Consider the following 18,374-nt stretch of genomic DNA (forward strand, 5'->3'; position numbering starts at 1 on the left):
ATTGAGACACACAGTGCTGCATTGGTTCTGATGAGAAGCTGCAAGGGATGTGTCAGGTTGCCCCATTCTCTGAAGCCCCTTTTGGCTAACTTCCAAGGGTCCAGTCCAGATGAGGTACCACATGGGGGTTTAGAACTGATAGCAGGCAGAGGCCAAGGGCAGGTTATAGATGGCTTGAGCCTTTTCTGTCCATGAGGGTCTGATCAGGAGGCCGGACAACTGGCCCTTGGAGTAACTCTGGTTGGCGTGGGCTCAAGGCGCAGGTCTAGTCCATCTTCCTCAGGTAGGAGGACAGTAGAGCAGCTGGACATTCCTTCTTGCAACCGAGCAGCAGGTAGAGCAGAGCAGCCATTCTTTTGAAACTTCCCCAGGTCCAGAAGTGATCTGAAGATTGGGTCTGAATGTCCCCTTTTTATACTTGGTACCTTCTTTGAAGTGGAAGAAACTTCTGTAGGCTTTTTCCAATAGCAGTGTCTGGAATCTATTACCTCTAAGCCTTGACTCCATTCCCGACTACAGCCACAAAAAGGTAGTGTGAAGTTTTTTGTGTGGGAGCACACCTAATCCATCTATTGTGTTGCTGTCTGGGTGGAACATAGGGAGGGTCAACTGTCACTCACAGCCAGTCATGTCATCCAGGAACAAGCTGTAGGAAATAAATGGCTAGGACACAAAAATGCCAAGTTTGAAAAATATTTAGCCAAATGTGGGCAACCTAATATACCTTTGTGGGCTTGGGTACTTAAAGTCTATAGGTAACAATGCCAACAATTATACTTTACTTGGTCAGTTATTTTAGATGGCTCACAATGACATCACAAATTAATTATACCAATATTATATGGAATGAGGGGCGCAAGATGGCGCACGACCAAGATGGCCGCAAGCCCGTGAGGCTTTGGACACTTGGCTACCCGATTTGTCCTTTTATCCTGATTAAATAACCGCAGCCCTCCACTATGGAGTGGGAATATCTTACTGAAGTCACCAACTGCCTGTCACTTTACACTCAACTTCTGAGAATGTCCCCCGGTGCGGATCTTGGCTGGGGAAGCCTGCTTGGGACGATCCGAGGACGGCTGGGCTTGCTACGAGAGGCTCGGGGCTTCACACGTTGTGGTAAATATTTGATTTACCGTCTTAATTTCTATGCAGGTAAGTACTTAAACAAAAATAACTCAATCGGAAAGAAAGAGGCAGAGTCCGTGGTGTTAGAGTTCTTAGGGGTTTTATTCCTTAAAAAGGAATGGGTCAGGTACCGGATATCGGATTCCTGCCACCACAGGGGTGCAGGAAGGGATAGAGCATACTTTATTGACATTACATTACTTTTATACTTAATATACACAGTAGAAGTCAATGCAGAAGGCGTAACAGCTGAGAGAAACAAGATAAGGATACACACGTGTTAGCAATACGTAATCAGAAGGCGTGGACTAAGGCGTGCACAGAGGTGTGTTCTAGAAACGTCACATGTAAGTGTCAGAAGTGGGTGGCTCTTATGACAGAATAGTGCAGAGTCAGCAGGAATCGGTAGCTAGGATGTGCGCGCAGCTGCGTGACGTGTGATTTGACGTAAAGTTGGAGGGTGCAGGGGACTTAACATTTACACTAGAGGAAAGAGACAGAAGTCTGGCATGTCAGATCAACTCGTTCCTATATCATATCTGGTATCTGATGTTTGGGAACCATATTATCTAGAAGGAAAAGGTCTCTCGGACAGAGGCTATTCTATACTGACTGTGAGTGCGTGTATAAGCGTCTAGGTGTCTGCATGAGATGCGAGGGGGCATGGGCCTACCATGGTAACAGAGACTATGAATTACTCGGACGGAGACAGTGAGGCCGGGCCCTTTGCTCTGCAGCTGGAAGGATGTTTACTTAAACTAGTATTCGTATCAATGTGGAGGGAAGAAGGAATTTGTGATCCTACCAATTTCCTTTGGTTAACTGTACTTATCAGGGGGGGAAAGGATCACTTGTTCTGCATAACTCTGGGTATGCTGTGACTGTTCCGAATCGTCCCAATATTAACCCTCATGCACGTGCTGGTAAAGGTGTGGTATAAAGCGGTATATCTTTTTGTCCGCCGTCCCTCGCACGTGAGTGCATAATCATTGGGTTGTTTTTTGTCATGCAACCTCCATCCAGGAGGCATTACCCATTGTTAAAAACAGTAGTGATTAGTGATTGTGAAAAAGTGATGGCTAAAATTGTCTCTCTTAATCAGAAAAATTATTTATTCGTTCTGTATATGGAGGCAATGGTTAAAAAATTTTTAAGGAGGTGAACACGAGTTATTATGACTCGTACACACTAAGTGAAATACAAGGTCGACATGTTTCAGCCCTTCTATATGCCTGATAGGTCATGTGGGCTTTCTTCAGGACCGTGGGGTGAACTAGAGACCTCTCACGTCTCTAGTGGTGATAAGAAAATTCAGAGGAGCATAGCTTTATGTAGCTCCTTAAGAGGTCAAAAAGTACCTGCAAAAAAACAACATAGAGGACAGGGGTAAGGGTAAGGGAAAACATATAAGACTTTCACACTGGTTGGATGGACCAGGAACATATAAAACGCATATTATGCGCAGCAACTAAAAAATGGCAATACTTAGCACTGACTTCCCCACTTAAAGAATAGGGTCAACTCACTCATAATTGGCAAAATAGTTCTCATATTTCATTGTTTTTCATGATTGGTAGGCATTTAGATTCAGTTGTTTCAAAGTTTCATGCTTCAAATGCATTCATGCGATTATATTATTTTAAAGGTGTATTATTTTAAAGGTGTAATTTTCATTCACACGTTCCTTTTGCAGCAGGCATTATGTCTCCTTTGACTGCCTGCTCATGGTACTATTGATCGTAAAGATGGTAAGTTTTTGGACGTTTTCTATGGGGTGACACGAAGTTGATGAGTGTCTAGTATCTGTTAGTATAATCTATTGTGTAGCGTTCGCTTGCATTCTTTTTCTACACGCGTTCGTTTCTCAGCAGGCATTCTGTTTTCTACAACAGCGTTTTACTATTGTGCTGTAAGCCGCCTTCTGGATTTCAGATAACAGATTTGGCAAGTTGATAGATGGTTTCTATGGAGTGACACGGGGTCGAAAAATGTCTTAGTTCAGACGCATTGGTGTAATTAATTTTACCGCATTCATTCACATTATTGTTTCTCACGTGTATATTTTACAACAGGCATTCTGTTTCAATTAACTGCGTTTTTTGCGCTGCATGCCGACTTCTGAAGTTCGCCCTCTGGAATAAACTTCCATATCTGTACATAGTATATCAACATACCTCCGTTCTTGACTACAATGAGCCTCATCGGTTTCAGGGTGGGTCAGGGAGGCACACTAAAACAGTAAACATACTATCAGAACTTTATGTTGTAGGTTTGTTATACTTTACAGTTTCACCGCGTTGTGCTCCTCGTGGTACCTCTGGCTCTCCATACACTGCTTGTGCTGACTCTGCCACCTCTGTCCCGGATTACCAGAGGCATTTCCGGGGTAGTGCTTTTGTTGGTGGTGGTGCAATGGAGATAGAGGAAAGACCATAGTTGTTACTTTCCGGTGGAGTTGACACTTAATCTAGATCTTTAAAATGATTGTAGGCAGATTTAATAATTCGAGGTAATCATTTATAGCCTTAAGGATGATTTAAAAAAAAGGTGCTGATTTAAGGTTGGATAGAGATAGGTAAACCTTAATAAAAACTGACATCATCCATTATAAATTGAGCCCCATGGGATATTATCGTTCAGACCGTTAACATCAGTGTGGAGTCTATTCACCCACCGTTGCTCTTTTTCAAAGAGAATTCTCTCTGCATTGTGGTCTTTATTGTGCAGTGTCTCTAGAATAACCCATTGCAGATCTTTCATAGTGTGGCCGGCTTCTAGGTAGTGACTTGACATCTTTGTGGTCGCCTTTTTACATTTCACATTGCTGCGATGCTCACAAATTCGTTGCTTAACTTTCCTGCAAGTCATGCCTATATAGTTTTTTTTACAAGGGCAAGTTATCATATATATGGCATGACTTGTGTTGCAGTTAGTGTGATGTAAAATTCTCCAATTGAAATCAGGGAGTAGTTGTATGTCTTTGGTCACTTTTGTAAGGGGACATACAGAACAGGTTCCACAAGGGAAATGGCCCATTACTGGGCTCATGTCCAGTGGTGATTTCACTGTGGTTAGTTGTTTTCTGAGCCGGGGTCTGGTATGGACCAGAATATCTTTGAGATTATGGGTTCTTTTGTTGGCAAAACGAGGTTTGGGCCAGTGAATGTCGGCTGAAGTTAAAATCCTCCAGTTCTTATTGATTATCTTTTTTAGTTTGTTGCTCGCTGGGCCATATGTGGTCACGCAGGTGGTGATGTCAACTTCTGGTTCATTTGGTATAGACACCATGAGATTTTCTCTTTGTTGATTGCGGGCTCTTTTTTTGCATTTATCAACAATTCTCTTAGGGTAATGTCTTTCTACCAATTTTTCGCTTAACTCATTGGCTTGTTCTTTATACTCCTTTAGCTTGCTACAATTACGTCGTAGTCTTAAAAATTGGCTGAATGGAAGGTTTTCCCTCAGGGGTTTAGGATGAAAACTCTGGTAGGAGAGTAAGCTGTTTTTAGAGGTCGGTTTTGAGTATGTTTTAGTTTGCAAGGTCGAACCTTCAGAGTAGATAGTGATGTCCAGAAAATCAAGTTGTTTTTTATTTGCTGTGTAGGTAAATTTTAGCCATTGGTCCCGGGTATTGATCCATGTATGGAAGTTGATCAGACTGGACATGTCTCCTTGCCAGATGAGTATAACATCATCGATATATCGACGCCAAAACAAAATATGTTGTTGAAAAGGGTTAACTGGATTATTTACATGTGTTTCTTCAAATTGGCTCACGTAGAGCCCCGCCACACTCGGCGCAAACGTACTTCCCATGGAAGTTCCATGACATTGTTGAAACAGGGTGTCTTCATATTTAAAATAATTCTCAGTCAAGGCAAGCCTACAACATTCGAGAACAAAATGTCTGGGGGTCTTATGTTCCCAGTCAATGTTAAAGACTATGGTCTCGAGTGTTTCCAAAGTTTTTTCTTGAGGTAGGCTTGTGTAGAGGCTCTCTACATCCATTCCTACAAGTATCATGTTGTTTTCCGAGTATGAAAAGTCTTGGAGCAGATTCAAGAGGTCCCTTGTGTCCTTCAGGTAGGTAGGGGTCCTTTGAACTATGGGTTTGAGAAAGTAATCCGCAAACTGTGACAATGGTTCAAGGACCGAACCTATTCCTGAAACGATGGGCCTTCCAGGTGGTGGTATACGTGGTTTATGTATTTTAGGGAGCGAGTAGAAATAGGGTGTTCTAGGGTTGTTAGTCTCTAGGAATTGTGCTTCTTTTGTTGAGATCCAATTGTTCGTCTCTGCTTCTGTCACCATTAGTGATATTGTTTTCTGTATTCTGGGTGTTGGATCTACATCTATTTTCTTGTAGAACTTCTGGTCCGAAAGTAGTTCTTTGCATTGTTGATCGTACCCTTCTTTTGAGAGGAGTACTACTCCACCCCCTTTGTCTGCTTGTTTTATGACGAGATTTTCATCGTCTTTTAGTTCTCTCAATGCCTGTTGTTCTGCTCGAGAAAGGTTTTGAAATGGTTTCTTTGTGTTCTCTTTTAGTCCGTCTATTTCCTTCATGACGGCCTGTTCAAACGTCACAATCTCTATGGGTACTTGTGTGTTTAAAGGACAGAAAGTCGATTTCTTCCTTAAGGTAGTATCTCCATCTGAGGGTTGTATAGGTTGGTTACTGAAGAAGGCTTTGAGTTTCAGCTTTCTGCAGAATTCAGCAATTTCGCATTTCATCTTGAAGGTGTCCAAATTAGGTGTTGGGACGTATCCCAGACCTTTATTGAGTACTTCCTCTTGGTCTTTTGTCAGTACCTTATCTGTAAGATTTATGATGAGGGAGTTGTGTTGGTTCCTGCTTTTCCCCGGGTGACACTCCTGGTCTGGACCTGGCGTGTTTGATCCTGCCAAGTTATTCCTTTTTGTTTTGGGCCTCGACTGTTCTGGCCTCTCCCTAAAAAAGGCGGTCCCTGTTGGTAATTGCCCCTCATCTGTTGTTGCATTTGGTGTGGAGGACCTTGATAGTATGGGTCTACCCAACCTTGGAAGTGAGGATTGAACGGGGGGAATGGCATCATTGGTGGATTCATTGCAAACTGTGGTGTACGCCAGTAATTGCGGCCACGTCGGTTCCCTCTTTTGTTACGAAACCTCCCTCGATGATTATTAGAGAAATCATCACCACTCCAGTCAGAGCCATCAGTTGAAGATTCACTATTGGTACTGTTATTGGACGCACCATCGTTAGGCTTATAGTCTTTGTGGCTGTAAGGATGTATGCGTTCCAAAGAGAACTTTTTCAATTCTTTACCTAGTTTTTGTAATTTCTGCTGTGTCAGAAACTCCTGAGATTGACTCATCTCTTTGTTGATCTCTTCCAGTCGTTGTTTGTACACGGTTACGTGTACCATATTGTTAAGCTTGGTCTCGATGATCTGGATTTTGATAGTTAGCTCATCTGTGATCTTGGTTGCTGTTTTTATTATCAACACAAGATAATCCCTTGTGCACTTCCAAGAGATTGCTGACCAATCTTTCCGAAATGCTAGGTCTTTTAGGAAGATACGTGGTGCATTTGTCACCCATAATCCTTTAGGTGCGGCATTCACTCTGAGGTACTCGGTCATTATGATCCCATGCACAGCTGTTCTCACTTGCTCTTTTTTCAATTCTGAAAGTTCGTCCCAATCGTCATTATTAGCCAATGTTTGAGAAAGGTCCCTATCTAAAAGTAAGCCAGGTCGAGCCAGTATTTCATCAATCTCTGCTGTTGAATAACTCAATCCTAAGTTGTCTGCCATGTTGAATACCCTTCAGGTGGAGGGGAGTCACAGGTTGCAACTTGTGTTTCCCACAGCTGTGCGCTGCTGATGATCTGTATCAATGTGGAGGGAAGAAGGAATTTGTGATCCTACCAATTTCCTTTGGTTAACTGTACTTATCAGGGGGGGAAAGGATCACTTGTTCTGCATAACTCTGGGTATGCTGTGACTGTTCCGAATCGTCCCAATATTAACCCTCATGCACGTGCTGGTAAAGGTGTGGTATAAAGCGGTATATCTTTTTGTCCGCCGTCCCTCGCACGTGAGTGCATAATCATTGGGTTGTTTTTTGTCATGCAACCTCCATCCAGGAGGCATTACCCATTGTTAAAAACAGTAGTGATTAGTGATTGTGAAAAAGTGATGGCTAAAATTGTCTCTCTTAATCAGAAAAATTATTTATTCGTTCTGTATATGGAGGCAATGGTTAAAAAATTTTTAAGGAGGTGAACACAAGTTATTATGACTCGTACACACTAAGTGAAATACAAGGTCGACATGTTTCAGCCCTTCTATATGCCTGATAGGTCATGTGGGCTTTCTTCAGGACCGTGGGGTGAACTAGAGACCTCTCACGTCTCTAGTGGTGATAAGAAAATTCAGAGGAGCATAGCTTTATGTAGCTCCTTAAGAGGTCAAAAAGTACCTGCAAAAAAACAACATAGAGGACAGGGGTAAGGGTAAGGGAAAACATATAAGACTTTCACACTGGTTGGATGGACCAGGAACATATAAAACGCATATTATGCGCAGCAACTAAAAAATGGCAATACTTAGCACTGACTTCCCCACTTAAAGAATAGGGTCAACTCACTCATAATTGGCAAAATAGTTCTCATATTTCATTGTTTTTCATGATTGGTAGGCATTTAGATTCAGTTGTTTCAAAGTTTCATGCTTCAAATGCATTCATGCGATTATATTATTTTAAAGGTGTATTATTTTAAAGGTGTAATTTTCATTCACACGTTCCTTTTGCAGCAGGCATTATGTCTCCTTTGACTGCCTGCTCATGGTACTATTGATCGTAAAGATGGTAAGTTTTTGGACGTTTTCTATGGGGTGACACGAAGTTGATGAGTGTCTAGTATCTGTTAGTATAATCTATTGTGTAGCGTTCGCTTGCATTCTTTTTCTACACGCGTTCGTTTCTCAGCAGGCATTCTGTTTTCTACAACAGCGTTTTACTATTGTGCTGTAAGCCGCCTTCTGGATTTCAGATAACAGATTTGGCAAGTTGATAGATGGTTTCTATGGAGTGACACGGGGTCGAAAAATGTCTTAGTTCAGACGCATTGGTGTAATTAATTTTACCGCATTCATTCACATTATTGTTTCTCACGTGTATATTTTACAACAGGCATTCTGTTTCAATTAACTGCGTTTTTTGCGCATGAGTAAGGCGCAGTAATGGGCCATTTCCCTTGTGGAACCTGTTCTGTATGTCCCCTTACAAAAGTGACCAAAGACATACAACTACTCCCTGATTTCAATTGGAGAATTTTACATCACACTAACTGCAACACAAGTCATGCCATATATATGATAACTTGCCCTTGTAAAAAAAACTATATAGGCATGACTTGCAGGAAAGTTAAGCAACGAATTTGTGAGCATCGCAGCAATGTGAAATGTAAAAAGGCGACCACAAAGATGTCAAGTCACTACCTAGAAGCCGGCCACACTATGAAAGATCTGCAATGGGTTATTCTAGAGACACTGCACAATAAAGACCACAATGCAGAGAGAATTCTCTTTGAAAAAGAGCAACGGTGGGTGAATAGACTCCACACTGATGTTAACGGTCTGAACGATAATATCCCATGGGGCTCAATTTATAATGGATGATGTCAGTTTTTATTAAGGTTTACCTATCTCTATCCAACCTTAAATCAGCACCTTTTTTTTAAATCATCCTTAAGGCTATAAATGATTACCTCGAATTATTAAATCTGCCTACAATCATTTTAAAGATCTAGATTAAGTGTCAACTCCACCGGAAAGTAACAACTATGGTCTTTCCTCTATCTCCATTGCACCACCACCAACAAAAGCACTACCCCGGAAATGCCTCTGGTAATCCGGGACAGAGGTGGCAGAGTCAGCACAAGCAGTGTATGGAGAGCCAGAGGTACCACGAGGAGCACAACGCGGTGAAACTGTAAAGTATAACAAACCTACAACATAAAGTTCTGATAGTATGTTTACTGTTTTAGTGTGCCTCCCTGACCCACCCTGAAACCGATGAGGCTCATTGTAGTCAAGAACGGAGGTATGTTGATATACTATGTACAGATATGGAAGTTTATTCCAGAGGGCGAACTTCAGAAGTCGGCATGCAGCGCAAAAAACGCAGTTAATTGAAACAGAATGCCTGTTGTAAAATATACACGTGAGAAACAATAATGTGAATGAATGCGGTAAAATTAATTACACCAATGCGTCTGAACTAAGACATTTTTTGACCCCGTGTCACTCCATAGAAACCATCTATCAACTTGCCAAATCTGTTATCTGAAATCCAGAAGGCGGCTTACAGCACAATAGTAAAACGCTGTTGTAGAAAACAGAATGCCTGCTGAGAAACGAACGCGTGTAGAAAAAGAATGCAAGCGAACGCTACACAATAGATTATACTAACAGATACTAGACACTCATCAACTTCGTGTCACCCCATAGAAAACGTCCAAAAACTTACCATCTTTACGATCAATAGTACCATGAGCAGGCAGTCAAAGGAGACATAATGCCTGCTGCAAAAGGAACGTGTGAATGAAAATTACACCTTTAAAATAATACACCTTTAAAATAATATAATCGCATGAATGCATTTGAAGCATGAAACTTTGAAACAACTGAATCTAAATGCCTACCAATCATGAAAAACAATGAAATATGAGAACTATTTTGCCAATTATGAGTGAGTTGACCCTATTCTTTAAGTGGGGAAGTCAGTGCTAAGTATTGCCATTTTTTAGTTGCTGCGCATAATATGCGTTTTATATGTTCCTGGTCCATCCAACCAGTGTGAAAGTCTTATATGTTTTCCCTTACCCTTACCCCTGTCCTCTATGTTGTTTTTTTGCAGGTACTTTTTGACCTCTTAAGGAGCTACATAAAGCTATGCTCCTCTGAATTTTCTTATCACCACTAGAGACGTGAGAGGTCTCTAGTTCACCCCACGGTCCTGAAGAAAGCCCACATGACCTATCAGGCATATAGAAGGGCTGAAACATGTCGACCTTGTATTTCACTTAGTGTGTACGAGTCATAATAACTCGTGTTCACCTCCTTAAAAAAATTTTAACCATTGCCTCCATATACAGAACGAATAAATAATTTTTCTGATTAAGAGAGACAATTTTAGCCATCACTTTTTCACAATCACTAATCACTACTGTTTTTAACAATGGGTAATGCCTCCTGGATGGAGGTTGCATGACAAAAAACAACCCAATGATTATGCACTCACGTGCGAGGGACGGCGGACAAAAAGATATACCGCTTTATACCACACCTTTACCAGCACGTGCATGAGGGTTAATATTGGGACGATTCGGAACAGTCACAGCATACCCAGAGTTATGCAGAACAAGTGATCCTTTCCCCCCCTGATAAGTACAGTTAACCAAAGGAAATTGGTAGGATCACAAATTCCTTCTTCCCTCCACATTGATACAGATCATCAGCAGCGCACAGCTGTGGGAAACACAAGTTGCAACCTGTGACTCCCCTCCACCTGAAGGGTATTCAACATGGCAGACAACTTAGGATTGAGTTATTCAACAGCAGAGATTGATGAAATACTGGCTCGACCTGGCTTACTTTTAGATAGGGACCTTTCTCAAACATTGGCTAATAATGACGATTGGGACGAACTTTCAGAATTGAAAAAAGAGCAAGTGAGAACAGCTGTGCATGGGATCATAATGACCGAGTACCTCAGAGTGAATGCCGCACCTAAAGGATTATGGGTGACAAATGCACCACGTATCTTCCTAAAAGACCTAGCATTTCGGAAAGATTGGTCAGCAATCTCTTGGAAGTGCACAAGGGATTATCTTGTGTTGATAATAAAAACAGCAACCAAGATCACAGATGAGCTAACTATCAAAATCCAGATCATCGAGACCAAGCTTAACAATATGGTACACGTAACCGTGTACAAACAACGACTGGAAGAGATCAACAAAGAGATGAGTCAATCTCAGGAGTTTCTGACACAGCAGAAATTACAAAAACTAGGTAAAGAATTGAAAAAGTTCTCTTTGGAACGCATACATCCTTACAGCCACAAAGACTATAAGCCTAACGATGGTGCGTCCAATAACAGTACCAATAGTGAATCTTCAACTGATGGCTCTGACTGGAGTGGTGATGATTTCTCTAATAATCATCGAGGGAGGTTTCGTAACAAAAGAGGGAACCGACGTGGCCGCAATTACTGGCGTACACCACAGTTTGCAATGAATCCACCAATGATGCCATTCCCCCCGTTCAATCCTCACTTCCAAGGTTGGGTAGACCCATACTATCAAGGTCCTCCACACCAAATGCAACAACAGATGAGGGGCAATTACCAACAGGGACCGCCTTTTTTAGGGAGAGGCCAGAACAGTCGAGGCCCAAAACAAAAAGGAATAACTTGGCAGGATCAAACACGCCAGGTCCAGACCAGGAGTGTCACCCGGGGAAAAGCAGGAACCAACACAACTCCCTCATCATAAATCTTACAGATAAGGTACTGACAAAAGACCAAGAGGAAGTACTCAATAAAGGTCTGGGATACGTCCCAACACCTAATTTGGACACCTTCAAGATGAAATGCGAAATTGCTGAATTCTGCAGAAAGCTGAAACTCAAAGCCTTCTTCAGTAACCAACCTATACAACCCTCAGATGGAGATACTACCTTAAGGAAGAAATCGACTTTCTGTCCTTTAAACACACAAGTACCCATAGAGATTGTGACGTTTGAACAGGCCGTCATGAAGGAAATAGACGGACTAAAAGAGAACACAAAGAAACCATTTCAAAACCTTTCTCGAGCAGAACAACAGGCATTGAGAGAACTAAAAGACGATGAAAATCTCGTCATAAAACAAGCAGACAAAGGGGGTGGAGTAGTACTCCTCTCAAAAGAAGGGTACGATCAACAATGCAAAGAACTACTTTCGGACCAGAAGTTCTACAAGAAAATAGATGTAGATCCAACACCCAGAATACAGAAAACAATATCACTAATGGTGACAGAAGCAGAGACGAACAATTGGATCTCAACAAAAGAAGCACAATTCCTAGAGACTAACAACCCTAGAACACCCTATTTCTACTCGCTCCCTAAAATACATAAACCACGTATACCACCACCTGGAAGGCCCATCGTTTCAGGAATAGGTTCGGTCCTTGAACCATTGTCACAGTTTGCGGATTACTTTCTCAAACCCATAGTTCAAAGGACCCCTACCTACCTGAAGGACACAAGGGACCTCTTGAATCTGCTCCAAGACTTTTCATACTCGGAAAACAACATGATACTTGTAGGAATGGATGTAGAGAGCCTCTACACAAGCCTACCTCAAGAAAAAACTTTGGAAACACTCGAGACCATAGTCTTTAACATTGACTGGGAACATAAGACCCCCAGACATTTTGTTCTCGAATGTTGTAGGCTTGCCTTGACTGAGAATTATTTTAAATATGAAGACACCCTGTTTCAACAATGTCATGGAACTTCCATGGGAAGTACGTTTGCGCCGAGTGTGGCGGGGCTCTACGTGAGCCAATTTGAAGAAACACATGTAAATAATCCAGTTAACCCTTTTCAACAACATATTTTGTTTTGGCGTCGATATATCGATGATGTTATACTCATCTGGCAAGGAGACATGTCCAGTCTGATCAACTTCCATACATGGATCAATACCCGGGACCAATGGCTAAAATTTACCTACACAGCAAATAAAAAACAACTTGATTTTCTGGACATCACTATCTACTCTGAAGGTTCGACCTTGCAAACTAAAACATACTCAAAACCGACCTCTAAAAACAGCTTACTCTCCTACCAGAGTTTTCATCCTAAACCCCTGAGGGAAAACCTTCCATTCAGCCAATTTTTAAGACTACGACGTAATTGTAGCAAGCTAAAGGAGTATAAAGAACAAGCCAATGAGTTAAGCGAAAAATTGGTAGAAAGACATTACCCTAAGAGAATTGTTGATAAATGCAAAAAAAGAGCCCGCAATCAACAAAGAGAAAATCTCATGGTGTCTATACCAAATGAACCAGAAGTTGACATCACCACCTGCGTGACCACATATGGCCCAGCAAGCAACAAACTAAAAAAGATAATCAATAAGAACTGGAGGATTTTAACTTCAGCCGACATTCACTGGCCCAAACCTCGTTTTGCCAACAAAAGAACCCATAATCTCAAAGATATTCTGGTCCATACCAGACCCCGGCTCAGAAAACAACTAACCACAGTGAAATCACCACTGGACATGAGCCCAGTAATGGGCCATTTCCCTTGTGGAACCTGTTCTGTATGTCCCCTTACAAAAGTGACCAAAGACATACAACTACTCCCTGATTTCAATTGGAGAATTTTACATCACACTAACTGCAACACAAGTCATGCCATATATATGATAACTTGCCCTTGTAAAAAAAACTATATAGGCATGACTTGCAGGAAAGTTAAGCAACGAATTTGTGAGCATCGCAGCAATGTGAAATGTAAAAAGGCGACCACAAAGATGTCAAGTCACTACCTAGAAGCCGGCCACACTATGAAAGATCTGCAATGGGTTATTCTAGAGACACTGCACAATAAAGACCACAATGCAGAGAGAATTCTCTTTGAAAAAGAGCAACGGTGGGTGAATAGACTCCACACTGATGTTAACGGTCTGAACGATAATATCCCATGGGGCTCAATTTATAATGGATGATGTCAGTTTTTATTAAGGTTTACCTATCTCTATCCAACCTTAAATCAGCACCTTTTTTTTAAATCATCCTTAAGGCTATAAATGATTACCTCGAATTATTAAATCTGCCTACAATCATTTTAAAGATCTAGATTAAGTGTCAACTCCACCGGAAAGTAACAACTATGGTCTTTCCTCTATCTCCATTGCACCACCACCAACAAAAGCACTACCCCGGAAATGCCTCTGGTAATCCGGGACAGAGGTGGCAGAGTCAGCACAAGCAGTGTATGGAGAGCCAGAGGTACCACGAGGAGCACAACGCGGTGAAACTGTAAAGTATAACAAACCTACAACATAAAGTTCTGATAGTATGTTTACTGTTTTAGTGTGCCTCCCTGACCCACCCTGAAACCGATGAGGCTCATTGTAGTCAAGAACGGAGGTATGTTGATATACTATGTACAGATATGGAAGTTTATTCCAGAGGGCGAACTTCAGAAGTCGGCATGCAGCGCAAAAAACGCAGTTAATTGAAACAGAATGCCTGTTGTAAAATATACACGTGAGAAACAATAATGTGAATGAATGCGGTAAAATTAATTACACCAATGCGTCTGAACTAAGACATTTTTCGACCCCGTGTCACTCCATAGAAACCATCTATCAACTTGCCAAATCTGTTATCTGAAATCCAGAAGGCGGCTTACAGCACAATAGTAAAACGCTGTTGTAGAAAACAGAATGCCTGCTGAGAAACGAACGCGTGTAGAAAAAGAATGCAAGCAAACGCTACACAATAGATTATACTAACAGATACTAGACACTCATCAACTTCGTGTCACCCCATAGAAAACGTCCAAAAACTTACCATCTTTACGATCAATAGTACCATGAGCAGGCAGTCAAAGGAGACATAATGCCTGCTGCAAAAGGAACGTGTGAATGAAAATTACACCTTTAAAATAATACACCTTTAAAATAATATAATCGCATGAATGCATTTGAAGCATGAAACTTTGAAACAACTGAATCTAAATGCCTACCAATCATGAAAAACAATGAAATATGAGAACTATTTTGCCAATTATGAGTGAGTTGACCCTATTCTTTAAGTGGGGAAGTCAGTGCTAAGTATTGCCATTTTTTAGTTGCTGCGCATAATATGCGTTTTATATGTTCCTGGTCCATCCAACCAGTGTGAAAGTCTTATATGTTTTCCCTTACCCTTACCCCTGTCCTCTATGTTGTTTTTTTGCAGGTACTTTTTGACCTCTTAAGGAGCTACATAAAGCTATGCTCCTCTGAATTTTCTTATCACCACTAGAGACGTGAGAGGTCTCTAGTTCACCCCACGGTCCTGAAGAAAGCCCACATGACCTATCAGGCATATAGAAGGGCTGAAACATGTCGACCTTGTATTTCACTTAGTGTGTACGAGTCATAATAACTCGTGTTCACCTCCTTAAAAATTTTTTAACCATTGCCTCCATATACAGAACGAATAAATAATTTTTCTGATTAAGAGAGACAATTTTAGCCATCACTTTTTCACAATCACTAATCACTACTGTTTTTAACAATGGGTAATGCCTCCTGGATGGAGGTTGCATGACAAAAAACAACCCAATGATTATGCACTCACGTGCGAGGGACGGCGGACAAAAAGATATACCGCTTTATACCACACCTTTACCAGCACGTGCATGAGGGTTAATATTGGGACGATTTGGAACAGTCACAGCATACCCAGAGTTATGCAGAACAAGTGATCCTTTCCCCCCCTGATAAGTATACTTAAACTAGTAGGCAGGAATGTATTTTCGAGGAGCGGAACAGATAACTCGAAGGTTGAATACGGTCTTGGCAGGCAACAGGCTGAGCTAAGCGCCGTGAGCCGCGCAGGGAGTAAGGCAGAGGTCACGGGTACAGGAGCCGGCCCAGGCTGAGGCATTTCAGAGTCTGAAGGCAGGAAAAAGGCTCGATGGCAGAATTCAGGGCCTACTTCGCCTGGGCTGGAAAACGTGTAAAGTACACCACAAAAAGACGTTGGCAAGGCATATTTAGAAACGGAATATTCAACCCGTTCAGGGTGGGTCTGAAAGAGGACATGTTAACGTTGGACGCAAATGTGTTTGCGTCTTCATAGCTGGCACAGGAGGGAAGTTACATGCACTTTAAGTTCGTACATGGAGACGGTGGGGTACACGTTAGGGAACATTTCTTGACCATAACATTTATATTTCCTCATTCCCTCCTTGTTCCCTACGGACCCTTCATGATATATCGATCCTCATGAACCGATCAGTCTGTTCACGTAACATCATTTGCTCTTCTTTCTTCTTTTCGCGTTTTGCATGAAAACTGGAATGCGGAATACATGACGTGGCGCACAGACCGCAAATCGCTGGCCCACATTGTAGACATAGGCAACGACTGAATACTATGAGAAGACCAAAGCCTAGGAAGGATAGAATCTTCCATCCCCAAGCAGTCAACGTTGTCCAGAACCAACCGGACCAAGTCCAGGTGCCTGGATTCTGATGTATCAAACTTGCAATTTTATGAAGACGTGTGATAGCTTTATATACAGTTGGCGCGTTTTCTGGAATGAAAACACAGCAACTTGACCCGATGACCTTACAAGCTCCGCCTCTATCTGCCAAGATGACGTCAATAACAAGACGATTCTGAAGAACAACAACCCGCATGGCGGACTGCTCTTCTGTTAAGTTGCCTAGAGCGGAGGTAGTTTCATTCACTACTGCTTCGAGGGTTCTAGTTAATTTACGTATCAGTTTACTATTAAAAACAGCACCTAAGTAGGGGAAGAAACCTTTATTAAAGTCTGTATATTGCTCCCATGCCATTTCAGTATAGTCGACAATCGGGAGATCTCTTCTGAGTCTACTGTTTACTAGATTTGTATTTCTGTGATAATCAGGAGGAGCTAGGAAAACAGGGGGCAGAAGGAAGGCAATGTAACAGGTACCATCCCAATCTAGAGGTAAGCGTAACGTATGCGGTATGGCCACAAACAAAGTAGGAATGACGAGTAGCTCTAAATGTAGACCTGCCCTGATCACTGAATTCGATCACAGTGGTACATTTACTATGACCTAAGTGTACTGAACCCTTCTTTCTGAGACATAAATCACCCGTGACTGGTAATACTGACATAGCAGGGAGAACTGGTGCAGCTTCGGATTCAACAGTAAGAATCATGAGGTTAATTGTGTAATTGCCTAATCCATATACTTCATTTTCTAGATCGGTTCCTGTCCTAGTGGGAAGTCCCTTCTTGTCAGGGTAGCAGGCGTTAAGTAGAACTAAGTTCAGATTTCCCCAAACCCAATTTCCTTCGAAAATAGCAATATCAGAATCTAAAGAATTAATTAATCTGAACCATGCACCACAGGAGCCATTGTGAGTGAACGGGTATGGAAAAAGAGGCAGAACTCCCTTGTATTTCTGGTAGGGCGGGAGTCGACCACATATCCAACAGTTGGTAGCATTGTTAGTCTGATGGGAGTGATGTAACATACTAATGAATGTATTGTTGCGCAGCGCAAGTCTGTAAGATAACTCATGTAAGGGTAATTCACTAAAAGAATGTTCGGCAGAGACATTGTAAGCAGATTGTGTATGCTTGAAGATAGGGTAATATACAGGCAGCAATATACTAGCAGCAATAATCAGAAGGCTTAGAAAAAACAAAATCAATAATGTCACTATACAGTGACTACGGAGTGATTTACAATGTGCACGTTTCTTGAGTTGTCTCTCTCTCTCTCTATCTCGATCTAGGGGATACATGTCAGAAACTAATTTAACCGATTCACCTAGGAGAGGACTTAAACAATTAAACTGTCTGACTTACTAGATCGTAGTTTTGTTTTGTACTCCTCTTGTGGAGTTTTCTCTCTTTTGTGAACTTTAAAGTCACTAGATTCTGGGCAGTCCTTTGAGGGGGTGGAGGAGTCAGTTTCTGGTAAAAGTTCATTGCATTTTTTTATATGACTCGTGTGGATCCACCCTTTTCGGCCTTCAACCTTGATAGCGGTCCTCGTGGTCAGAAGGACGAGCTTCGGCTCCTGCCAGCGGGGCTCCAGCGGACTCCTCCTATCGAAGTTGCGGATCAGCACAATATCACCAGGGCGGACATCGTGTGGCTTTACATCAGTGTTGTCGGGAAAAGCTGCGGCAACCTGTGAACGACATGATTGGAGTGCAGACATCAAGGAGGCAAGGTAATCTGTCAGCATATTGCAATCAACATCAGTTATTTTCTTAGGCATGGGCGTCCCCCACATATTTGGTGGCCTGCCAAAGACCACCTCATACGGGGATAGCCCTGATCTCGAATGAGGAACCATCCTCATGTAGAATAATGCAACTGGCAGGGCGACTATCCAGTCGACCCCTTTCTCTTTACAAACTTTAGCAAGACGCGTTTTCAGTGTCTGATTATGCCTTTCTACAAGGCCAGCTGC

This window comes from Lissotriton vulgaris, chromosome 5 (assembly GCF_964263255.1).
Source record: "Lissotriton vulgaris chromosome 5, aLisVul1.2, whole genome shotgun sequence".
NCBI classification, from domain to species: Eukaryota; Metazoa; Chordata; class Amphibia; order Caudata; family Salamandridae; genus Lissotriton; species Lissotriton vulgaris.